The following is a 12735-nucleotide window of genomic DNA, read 5'->3' as shown; positions in this document are numbered from 1 at the left end:
TCTGTAATGACAAAAGAGTCTTGACATTTGCTACACTGTGACTGCTTCACAGCCATTGGGTGTGATGGATACATCCAGTCGTGATTTGTATCTGATTTTCATTAAGGGAGCAAAATCAATCTTATAGTAATATCAAAGTGGCTAGATGTTACTATCAATTGATGTGTGTTTAAATATTGGTACAAATTTTCAGGCAGAGCTAGAGCTTGCCGAAAATAAATTGGATATACTACCTGAGATATGAGAAGTTTTTTTTTTTTAATGGAAAATATATCAGTATTGGAAATAATCTTTCTCCATTTTATATTCTCATCTTTTTTCTATACCTTTGCCTGTTTCCAGCATGACTACCCAGCTGGTTAGGTTTAGAACTTTTATAGACTTTTTTAGGATACTTAACTAATCCTACTGATAAAGCAGTTTTAAAGGTTAAGAGCCAAGTGTTGCCCTTTCCCATTGTAGACATCGTTTGTGCAGTGGAGAAGGGGAGAGCAGTGGAGTGAACACGAATGCAGGGAATCCAGGATTTCCTTTTTAACCACACGGGTCATATTGCCAAATCCCAAAGGCAGGAAATTTTGAGGCTGAGCAAGTTAGCACCGAGGGGAAAAGAAGTAATGTGATTGAGGTCACAAGGGAACCATGAAAACTCTTGTAACTGTGTAATAGGTTTTTTGCATTCATTACAATAAAACACTAATGAGAATAATTATACCCTGCACATCTTGAATTATAAAATCAAAATGGCCTTAGCTTAGTAGAAAGTTTTCAATGGCCTCCTTGATCTATAATTCTAAATAGTTATAAACTGATTTTGCTTTATCATAGATTAAAATACACACAAGGAAATCAGTTTGTGGTTTGCTAACTAAAGGTTCATATCTGGTTTGCTAAGAAAAGATTCAGTAACTTCCTGACTGCCAGATACAAACTCTTTTTGATTTGTGTTGGGACTTGGGGTTGCTGATTTCTTCCTTCAGTGTCCTTCACACTTTTTGGAAATACTCAAAAATGTTGATGCTTAATGAAATAAATAAAAGCCAATGCAAACACAAGAACTAATTTTGATAAACTTTATTTAATGTTACTCAGTTTAGTGTTCTAGAGTTGATGTGTTTCCCAAATGCAATATACCATAGAGCCCTTCAGCCCCAGTGCCTTTTTACTTGATGTCTGTGCAACACCAACGCAGCACTCATTGATTTATTCACCAACTATTTATTAAGTGCTCTTGGGCACCTGCCAAGAGTTTGCAACTGGTAGTTCCTATAGTATTGAGCCAAGGAATACGACTTCATTGCAAGGGGTTTGAAGTATGGTGGGGGATACTAATAGCAAGCAGATCCTTACACAAGTAATGTAGGATTCTGGATGGAGTCAGTGCTAGGAGGTGATGGAATGGGGGATACAGGGTAGATAGCAGGGAAGTTCCATGTGGCCTGCTTGAGCTGAGATGTGAATGCTAATGGAAGAAGCATCCTGCTATCTATACCTTCTTCACTTGAGAGAAGATATAGATAACTGTTCTTGCATTTATACTAGAATTTGAGAAACACATAGTTAAGAAGTAATAATGACATTCTTTCAGATGGTAGAGTTTGGGGCTGTGTGGAAGGTGAAGTTCTGGCAAGCAGAGGTGACTCAGGGATTCAGGTCATACCTGATAAGGATGGACTCCTTGGAAGCATTTTTAAACTTCTGTCATTCTTAGGCACTTGCATGGCACCTTGTACCCATGTTCAGATGGTTAGTGACATCTCACACTTACAGGCTCAAAACCACCTCCTGCACCCCATCTCCCCCCACCCCCAAATCTGCTCCTTCCTGCAGCTTTCCATGTCGAAGTCTATGGGATTACACTCAGCGTGTTTCTTACTCACACTCACATCCCATCCATTCGCAAATGTTGTCAACTCTGCTGTGACAAAAATGTCCAGAACCCAACTCGGGTCCCTCCTGCCGCTGGGGCCACCTTGGTTTCCACTGCTGCTGCTCTCTCACCTGGGTGGTCACGGTCCCTCCTGCCCCTCCCTGCCCTCCCAACCCCTGCCTTGGTCTGTCCTCCACCCGGCACCCAGAATTTCATTCTGAAGTGGCTCAGGTCCTCCCAGGATTTGGGGCCCCACCTTCCACTGCTTTCTCAGTACGCTCATCCTCTTCTGCCAGTGGGTCCCCTTGCCCTTCTCAGACTTCCCAACAAAGCATGCACCCAGCGAATGCGCTGTTCTCTCTCCTGGGAATATCCCCACCCCAGGTACTTGCTGCTCGGCCCCATTGTCTCCGTGTTTCTGGCTGGATGACACTTCCTCAGAGAGACCCTGTCTGTCAGACATAGCATGGCTCTTCCCTCACTGGGTGCCTTTCTCTTGTTTGTTTTTCCTTCCCAGTCGCTGTGATAGATGTTGGTTTGTTGATTTGCTTTTCCACCTCTGTCTTGCTAGACTGTTAGTCCTGTGAGAGCAGGGGTAGTGACTCTTTGCTCACTGTTGTGTCTCCAGCTCTTAGATTAGCTCTCAGCAAATATTAGGTGAAGGATTGAAATGGCAGAATTAACATTTAAAAGACTAGGGCCTCCCATATAGATATATATATATATAATTATTAATTTTGTGTAAATTAAAGTTCTATTGTGAAATCTGTTTCAAGGAAATCCTTACATTCTTGTTGGGGTGATGTTTTGATACATGTCCATGACATGAAAGCCTAGCTGGCAAGACAGTGAAAAGTGGAAACATTCCCAGTGGTTTGGTTTATTTTTCTGCTGGGAAGGGAAGCAACAGTATCCATGGCTTCTCCTGGCTTTGAAATCCTGGGTCCTCTTTGAAATGCTTGCTCTGCTGGGCGTGGGTAAGGAGGTGCAGATTGACTCTGTAGAAAGAGGTTTGTGGTGATGACAGCTGCTTGATGACAGTCTTCAGTGTCTTTAGCAGTGAGAGTCCATCACATGCATTCATTTAAACTGAGAAAAAAATTATAGCAGTACTTATTAGGAGCGAGATGAAGAAAAGAAGCAATGTCCTTACCGGTCTAGAAATGCTGTGGTTCTTCCCAATTGTGCTGAACCCTCTAGGTTAAAAGTCCGTGATAAAATGTGACCTGCCCCTTAGTGACGTTTGTCCAGTGTTCTTCCGCCTTGGTTCTTGAGGCGGCCATTTAACTGCCTTAGCCTCTGAGTTCACCTGGGTAACAAAAAGAGTGTAGAACAAGCAGCTGTCTGAGATGCATTCGGTTTCCTAAGCGAAGTGCCATAAACTTAAGTAAGCATTCCCTGCTCTTCCTCCTGTGTTTGAGATGAGTGTTCTAAATCCATCCTGATTTACTTTATGGATTAAGTGGCTGAGCAGTTGGGAGAGTCACGGTTTTAGAGTCCTTGTGAGTGAGAGGAAACGCTGGTTGTGGGGACAGAGGGCGAAGCAGCCGGCTCATTTCTGTGAGGCAAAGGTACACTGTTTTCCTCCCTCATATTTGTTCATGAATATTAACATGTAAGCCTTCTCCTCTATGTTCTTATCATGGTTTCAGTTATGTGTGTTTCGTGATATTTTGACATCTTGCTTTGATTGCTGACTGTCTCCATCTACTGATTGATGATGTAGGGCTTTCTTTTCCGTCTACTTTCCGATGTATTAAGTTACCAGGGTTTTTGTTTTATATCTCTGCTGTGTTACTTTGAATCAGTAGCAGGTTTTTATTTAAACTTCATCCAATTTTGTTTTGATCTTTGAATAATACTATTTGAAATGATCTTTATAGCCTTTTTGGTATTAGATTAGTTTAACTTGGTTTTCAGTTGACACACAGTTCCTTTAGTGGCAGTAGTCCTGCTGCTGGCTTCTGTCCATTGCACTGTGAGATTTGCTTTGGTCTTTGTGTTCATCCTCAGCTCAGTTGGCTCAACAAGGATCTACCTCCTGGCACTACCTTCTCTTTACTTTTCTGTACCTTGCAGGTTTCTGTCACTGCATGCATTTTTACATATTTGCCGTCTCACTCCGTGTCCGCTCTCCTCACGTTGACCTTGTGCTGTTTTGTGGCCGGTGTTTTACATGTTTCAGTTTTCCTCTGGAGCATAAGAGGGTCTGGGAGTGTGATGGGGAAAGAAGAACAGATGCACCTTTCGAAGCAGACATTTTCAGTTTTCTGTCCTGGTGAACGTTTCCATTTTGCTGTGGAAGAATCTTGCTGGAACAGCCTATCCCTGCCTTAACTTAAAGGGAGTCTGAGAGGTCTGCGGCAGTTCAGCCCACAGTAGCAGGGCTATGTGCGTCATTCCATGTAGTGTGTCTTCAAAAGGGGCATGGTTGCAGGAGATGCTGCAGCATGATCTGGAACTCTCAGTATATTATTCATAGCATGCCAGGAGGCAGTCATGTGGTCAATTGCTATGGTATTTTACTGGCACCTACAACTCCATCCATTCATTCAGCAAACATTTATCAAGTATTATCCTTACATGTGAGACTCTGGGAGCATAACTCTTCAAAAATCAAACCCACTCCATTGGGCAAACTAGATGCATGAAACCATTATGCTCAGGAAGACATTATGATGGAGTATTGCACTGGGTTACAGTCAGCCAGGTAGAGGAATGGGAAAAGAATGCTTTAGGTGGAAAAACAGCCAATGACAGAACATGGCATATGGGGAACTTGGTGTAGTTTGGCTCATCTGGAGCCCAGGGTTGTGGCTAAGGAGATGGGCTGAAGAAGAGCCCAGAGCCAAAGTGTGGGCAGTGCTGCAGACAGTCTTCAGTGGGTGTGATCCCAGCTTTCTTGTCGGATGTTACCTGCAGGAGAACTAGACTCGTTAGAGGGCCAGTTACCTACGCTTGTAGCTAAGTTGAGTCTCTTCCTGGAGATTTAATCCACCCTGGGGACTTCTCTAAGAATCTGGGCTGCATTGGGTCATGTCCATCCTACCAAGAGAAGTGACTCTGGGCATCATGAGACCAGAAGGCCTTCTTAGCAGTCCTGTAGAGAGGAGAGACTAATCATACAGACACAGCTTTGTGGGTTTTTCTTTCTCACATCATGGCCTCTATTATTGGTGGCATTAGTCCTTTATTTAGAAGAGCAGAAACACCCACATGAATCACCTTTTAACCCCAGCCTCCAGGTTCAATATCCCATTGCTTGATGTCTAATGGGCATCTCACATCTTATGTCTGAAACCAAAATCTCATTTCGGACCTTTGCCACCAGAACACACACACCTGTTCTCCTCTTTGTGTTCACCATCTCAGCTGATGACACCATCATTCACCTGAACACTTGGGCAAAGGGCTTGTAAGTATCCTTATCACTTTTCTGGCCTTCAGGCTTCACATCTGACTTGTCCGTTGGACCAATGGCTCTGACTTCACAATGTATCTGTCCCCAAACCAGCTACTTCTCGCTGTTTAGATAGCCTCAGTGAATTGCCATCATATCTCAGTGAGATTGCAGAAATAGGCCCCTGGTTTTTATAATTTCATTCCTGCACTCATTGGTCTGATCTCCATCCAGCTGCCAGATAGAGCCATTGAAATGCTGTGGCTGATCTGATGTCATGCTTGTTCCAGATATTCGGATGGCTTCTGATCACACTTGGACCAGAACCCCAGATCCGTAGTCTATGAGGAGTTGTATGACCTGGCTTTGGTAGTGCCTCTGCTTTCATGTTCCACCAGCCTCCATGCTCCAGCCACACAAACCTCCTAGCTGATTGAGTATGCTGTGCGTTCTCCCACCTCAGGTCTTTGTAATCACCTCTTTGCTGGTGTTCTGTGGCCTGCTCACTTTAAGATCGCAGAGTAAATGCAAACTGATGAGAAAGACTTTCTTTGACTACTCAGCCCACAGATACCCATAACTCCCTATCCCATTATCCTGGTTTTTTTTTTTTTTTTTTTTTTTTTTTTTTGCATAGCTCTTTTTACTACCTGACCATTATTCATTAGTTAGCACGTTGTCTGTGTCTTCCTCAAGAATACAGACTCTATTAGGACATAATCTTTTTATCCAATTTGATCTCTGTTCTATATCTAGCACCTGTATTACTGTAGTTAATAAATATTGTTGAGGGCCAGCGCCGTGGCTCACTAGGCTAATCTTCCGCCTGTGGTGCTGGCACCCAGGTTCTAGTCCCGGTTGGGGCGCCGGATTCTGTCCTGGTTGCTCCTCTTCCAGTCTAGCTCTCTGCTGTGGCCCGGGAAAGCAGTGGAGGATGGCCAAGTGCTTGGGTCCTGCACCCTCATGGGAGACCAGGAGGAGGTACCTGGCTCCTGGCTTCAGATTGGTGCAGTGCGCCCGCCATGGTGGCCATTTGGGGAGTGAACCAACGGAAGGAAGACCTTTCTCTCTGTCTCTTTCTCTTTCACTGTCTAACTCTGCCTGTCAAAAAAAATAAATAAATAAATAAATATCGTTGAGTACAAAAATATTTTGACATTAAAGGTTAACCTGAAGTCTAACCAAGCAGTTCTACTACATATGTTAAATATGTAACACTTGGCATTGGTCTTTATTAGTCTAATTAAAGCTAATTTGATTCGAGGGTAACAGTACAATAATAATCATTCTAGTTTTTCTTTTAAAAAGCAGTAATTTAAGATAGATCACTGGAATGGAACATTGTAACTTACGTTTATCACAAAACCCGAGCCAGCTAATGACCTTCCATAACCGATAAGTGAATAAATTATGGGTTTAATCTTCAAAAAAATCATGGAAAATACATATTGTCAAAAAATTATGCAAGGATTTCTAAAGGACTTTTTGCACCAAAATAAAAATATCTTTTAACCCAATTTTCCATGAACTGTTTTAAGTACTCTGTTATTAAATACTTATTTTGGTGTTTTTATTTTATTTATGACATCTGTCCCCAGCTGGGTCTCAGTAAAGTGAGTGTCCATCAGAATTGAGAATTCATACCTTCTTTAGCACCTACTTCTACCTTTTATCTATTGCTAGATTATGAACTCCATGGAGACAGAAAATCAATGTATCATTTCCCTTTCCTCTCAATACCCAGCACAGAATGGAGAATGTTCGAAGAATGGGTGATGAAGGAAAGAGATGCAGCAGAGTCCACTGGGATGTGTGCTAGGTTTCCACCATTCTCGGTTCAGTTTGCTGTTAAGTTTAGAACAGAAATGTTAAACAGAGGCTCAATATAATGATAAAACCTTAGACAGACTTGTATTCCTCCTCTAAATAGAAATGAAATGAAAGAAATGTGAAAAGTTTCCTTTTTTGTGTGTGAAGTTGGAAAAAAGGATTCAATCCTAATGAATAGCACTTGTTGGAGGACACACATGTGTCTTTCATTGACTTGCCAAGACCTAATCAAAGGGATTTGTGTGTGAAGGAGAAACATCTGACAAAGTTGCAAACAATAAAACATTAAAAATATATTTCCTGTGAGGCTGAGTTGATTGGTATAAAAAGAAGGTTGGGTCATCAGGAAGCATATCAGTGTAGCTAAAGCAGTGTCAAATAAGAGTTTTTCAAAGAGCTTTATAGCTGTAAAGTGACATGCACATAAAGGAGAAAATAGATTTCTTATTTTTGATGTGGCTGAACATTAATCATGAAAATGATACTTTTGGGTTTTCCTATGTTGGGCATTATCCTGGGTGTATGTGCATTGTCACGTGTCTGTCATATATAACACACTACAGATTTTATCTCTGCAGTCACGTGGTTCCCTGCTCTTCTCCCATTTCCCGTTTTACCCAGGTGCCCCACATCCTGTCACTGCACGCTGTGGTTGGTGGGTCATAGTTTCCAGGCTGGAGATGACACAGCAAGGGGACACTGCGTTGAGTTTCTACATTTTGCTTGGTCTTTCTTTCCTGTAGTCCGGGCCCTTTGTGTGTGCTTTATCCTGTGTGATCAGATTTGCTATGGCTGACTCTTTTGTCATAGCATAATTTGTGTTCATGAGCCAATCTTAATGATAGGGGTTGCATAGATGGAAACAGCATCTCTGCCTACCAGAAATATCCTCTATTGCTTTCATCTTATCCAAGAACAGCCCCTGACTGTGTAGTTCTTGTTAGGAGAATATATATGTATCCACACTATATATCCCTTCACTCTGTTTTGTTTTGTTTCAGAAAATAGTGCATGTGCATGTACACACAGACACATACTATGTGGGTTTTGTGGCACAGGACTATTTTTTTTTTTTTTTTGACAGGCAGAGTGGACAGTGAGAGAGAGAGACAGAGAGAAAGGTCTTCCTTTGCCGTTGGTTCACCCTCCAATGGCCACCGTGGCCGGCATGCTGCGGCCGGCGCACTGCGCTGATCCGAAGGCAGGAGCCAGGTACTTATCCTGGTCTCCCACTGCACTTCCCTGGCCACAGCAGAGAGCTGGCCCAGAAGAGGGGCAACCGGGACAGAATCCGGCGCCCCGACCGGGACTAGAACCCGGTGTGCCGGTGCCGCAAGGTGGAGGATTAGCCTAGTGAGCCGCGGCGCCGGCCTAGGACTATTATTTTTTTAAAGATTTATTTATTTATTTGAAAGTCAGAGTTACACAGAGAGAGAAGGAGAGACAGAGGGAGAAAGGTCTTTCATCTGCTGGTTCACTCCCCAGTTGGCCAGAATGGCCAGAACTGTGCCCATCTGAAGCCAGGAGCCAGGAGCTTCTTTCGGGTCTCCCACGTGGGTGCGGGGGCCCAAGCACTTGGGCCATCTTCTGCTGCTTTCCCAGGCCATAGCAAAGAGCGGGATTGGAAGTGGAGCAGCCAGGTCTCAAACCAGCGCCCAAATGGGATGCCGGCGCTGCAGGTGGCGGCTTTACCCACTATGCCACAGTGCCGGCCTCGCCACAGGCCTGTTATTAAAGACAGTGTAATTTGGGGCAGAAGTCATTTTCTTTTTCCTCAGAAACAATTCTTATATTTGTGGTTTATATTATAGGTACAAGTTGGGGAGTATATCCTGGCTTAGGTTATCTAACATGAAAAGCCTGATGAAAAAATGCAATTTGAAATTCAAATCTACATGTAGGAGTAAATTATCCAGGTTTTTTCAAATCTGCATTTAGGAGTAAATTGTATAGATTTTTGTGAAGCAAAGGAGTTCTTTAATCTAAAGCTTTTAAGTTCTAGTTAAACCATATTATGTCTTTGCTCAGTCCTGTCAGGGAATATTCACAGACTTATTTTTTTCTAGTGAAAAACCAGTTAGCTTCAAAACCAAAACACTGTTTTTCTGAGCTAATGAGGCTCATCAAGTTTAACTGGTGATAACTGAACATGTAGCTAATTTTATGTATTTTTTTCAATATATAGGAACTACAGAGTCCCCAAAACAATATTTAGCAGCTAAGCCAAATGTATAAATAGAATGCTGAAATTCGATGTGTGTGTGTGTGTGGTGTGTGTGTGTGTATAAAAGTACAAGTGTGAGGAAACTTCAAAAAGTTAATGGAGGCCGGTGCCGCGGCTCAATAGGCTAATCCTCTGCCTAGCGGCACCAGCACACCGGGTTCTAGTCCCAGTCGGGGCGCCGGATTCTGTCCCGGTTGCCCCTCTTCCAGGCCAGCTCTCTGCTATGGCCCGGGAGTGCAGTGGAGGATGGCCCAAGTGCTTGGGCCCTGCACCCGTATGGGAGACCAGGAGGAAGCGCCTGGCTCCTGCCTTCAGATCAGCGAGGTGCGCCGGCCACAGCGCGCTGGCCGCGGCGGCCATTGGAGGGTGAACCAACGGCAAAAAGGAAGACTTTCTCTCTGTCTCTCTCTCTCACTGTCCACTCTGCCTGTCAAAAAAAAAAAAAAAAAAAAAAGAAAGACAATCTCTCTCTCTCTCCTTCCCTCCCTCCTTCTCTCCCTCTCTTTCTGTGACTCTGCCTTTCAAATAAATAAATAAATCTTTAAAACGTGATTTGCATTGTCCTAGTTCTCGCAGAGATGTCTTGTCCCCTCGTCCCCGTCAGTCACATTCACGTGAACTTCCTGCTGGACTGCTCCTGCGTGGGTCACCCCGCTGATGGACAGGTGCCTCTGCGGGCAGGACCAGCCTGACCTGTCACTGAAACTCCTCCCAGTTGCCTTCTCTGGTCCCTCCTCTGCGCCCTCCTTCCCCCCAAGCCTGGGTGCTGGCCCGCCCTGAAAGTTTCCCCTTGGTCCTCCTTGCTTGAAAAGCTGATGCTATATCTTTGCCCATCAACTTTCACAGGGAGTGCACCTAAGTGCTTGAATACTTCTATGTGCATTGCATTTTCTTAGGAGATTTGCAGGTTGCATGCCATGAATGTACTTAATGCCAAAGAACTGTGCACTTAAAAACAGTTAAAATGATAAGAGTTTATGACATGTATATCATACTGCAATGAAGAGATTTGCAACCTTAAATAATAGTAACAATCATATTATTACTATGATGTAACAATCTATAAAGTATAGGTAGTGTATACTACTTATAAAATTAAACTTAGATTAGAGAATAACAAATGTGATAAGAGGGTCTGGAGGGGAAGAATTATAAAGAACCTAGCACTGACTTGAGAGCTCAGTTTCAGTTTGGCAAAGGCATCTTCTGGCCGCACGGTCTTTCCTCTCAGAAGGTGAGCAGGTGGAGCTCCGGTCAGCCCCTGGGTGGTAAGGTCCACACAGTGCCTCCTGCCACTTACCTGGCTAGCAGTGTGTGTGTCGCCTCTGATGCTCTGCGGTGAGCTTCCCCTTCACGCAGATTTCTCCCCAGTCCCTACCTGCTGCTTGAGTCCCTGGTTTCAACATTTTCCTCCTCAGATGTTATATACAAGGCACTGGGGCAGAGAGGCGATCTGGGAATCGCTTGTTTAGAGTAGGGCTACCTACACCCCTACATCTCTGTCGGGGAGGAGGGGGGACAAGGAGGCCACAGTAGCCCAGCGTTTCTTCTGCAGAGCTGCTAGTGGGACTAACCTGAGAGATTTGAAGACATGAAACGCCAATACCCAGCCTGCCCTGTTTCCACTTGGCATTCTGACTTAACTGGTCTGGAGACCTGGACGTTATACAGGAGGTGTTATATCTTAATGTTAGCCATCGCAAAACACACCGGACACCAGAGTAAGGGAAAGGGTTTATTGGGGAACACCCTACAGACCAGAGTGAAGGGGCGGCGAAGGAAAAAGAGAGAAGGAGATTGTGAGAGAGAGAGACAGAGGAGGGAGAAGAGAGAGGAGAGGAGGAGAGAGGCCAAGAGAGCGCAGGAGAGAAGGGCCAAGAGAGGAACAGGCCCTTTTAAAACTTTGCCTGAGGGCGGACAGGGAAGCAGGAGCATCGAATCCCATTAGGATGGGGGTGGAGCCTGGCTCAGGTAGCTGGGCCATGTGGCCATCTGGCTACAACTGCGCCAGTTTCCTAACAGGAGGACTTATGAACGTTCATGGACAATGAAATTAAAAGGCAAGCTTACTTCGGTGCGTGAAGAGGCAGGCTTTCTAATTGGATGCTGTGGATAGAACGTGTGACGTTGAGAATCATTGAGTATCTGTTGCTGGAGTCATTGAGGCAGAGACATGCCTGTTGTGTGTATCATACTGTTCATTTTCCATGAACTAGTTTATGCACTGTAAAAGATTCCTGGTGAATTTAATATGCAGTCAGCATTGAAACCACAGCAAGTAGTGACCTTCCCTCTGTCCTCTGCCCTTAACCCCCTTTCATTTCCATAAATCGTTGTCCTGCTCGGGATAAAGTATTTTTGATTGCTTTTGTTTTTACATATGATTTCCAGGATTGGAGAAATTATTTTATCTCACAAAGATGGAATATCTTTCAAACTTGGTGATTTTAACTCAGTTGTACACCATGCCATGTTTTTATTAAAGTTTTTTATTCATAGTTTATTACGTGACCATAAACCTGTTTCATAGGTAGTTGTCTATTTCCAGTTTCTCATTAAATACCAACTAAAACCTAGAAGCAATCTGGCTTGTTTCTGTTTCCTGCAGGGAAGAAAGAGAATTTTCTAGAGTGTGAAGAATGCTCTCATTGAAAAATAGCATCTTGCTGCTGAATTCCACATAGATTTTGTGGATTTACTTCCGAGTTTAGGGCTTGAGGGAAGAATCAGATGCCACTAGGAGCTGAGCCTCTAACAGGAAACCAGGATGGCAGATGTAAAACTTCAGAAGGTTCATGGAAACTGTGTATTCTGAAAAAATGATGCATGAATTTCAGAATTTTTCTTGAACCCAAAAAAAATATTTTAATTCCATTTCCCGTGAGCCTTTTGAAGCCTCCTCATAGTTGAGCAAAAGGCCACATCATGAGACTATTACATTGTAAATCAACTTCAGCCACTTTACCCCTTATTCAAGTAATTCAGTTAGGATCTAGCTCATTTCTGACACTTGATTTAAAATGGGCAGCATCTTCATGTCTTCTCTTTCAGCAAGTCCTAATTGTCTAAATAGAGATTATTTGTTTTACAAATCTTGTTAAATTCTTCTATGTGCATGAGCTGATAAAAACCATCATCAAGTATTATTACTAAATATAATAGTTTCATTGCCACTAGTTTCATTATCAAGTATTATTACTAAATAGCATAGTTTCATTGTATTCTACACTCTTTTTTGGAAAATTTCTGAAGGATGATATTCTGGATTTTTAGAAAATTAAGTCTGTAGGGAAAACTATTTTCTCTGTTCATGTTTTAACTATAGCTAGTCAATAAAGTTTTGTTTGCATTCAGAATTTGGCCATCTGTATATTCTGTCATCGTTGTGGGACTTTCACAACCTCCATCTTG

The 12735-nt window shown here is 43.2% G+C and overlaps 1 protein-coding gene across 6 annotated transcripts in view; it reads left to right on the top strand.

The window, feature by feature from the left end:
• The window catches only part of NEBL (nebulette), a 403673-nt gene that overhangs the window by 380822 nt on the left and 10116 nt on the right, over nucleotides 1–12735 (top strand). The window lies entirely within an intron of this gene.

This window comes from Oryctolagus cuniculus, chromosome 13, assembly GCF_964237555.1.
Source record: "Oryctolagus cuniculus chromosome 13, mOryCun1.1, whole genome shotgun sequence".
In the NCBI taxonomy this organism is placed as follows: Eukaryota; Metazoa; Chordata; class Mammalia; order Lagomorpha; family Leporidae; genus Oryctolagus; species Oryctolagus cuniculus.
Note: the sequence above shows the minus strand (reverse complement) of the source record. Positions and strands in the feature narration are given on the sequence as shown.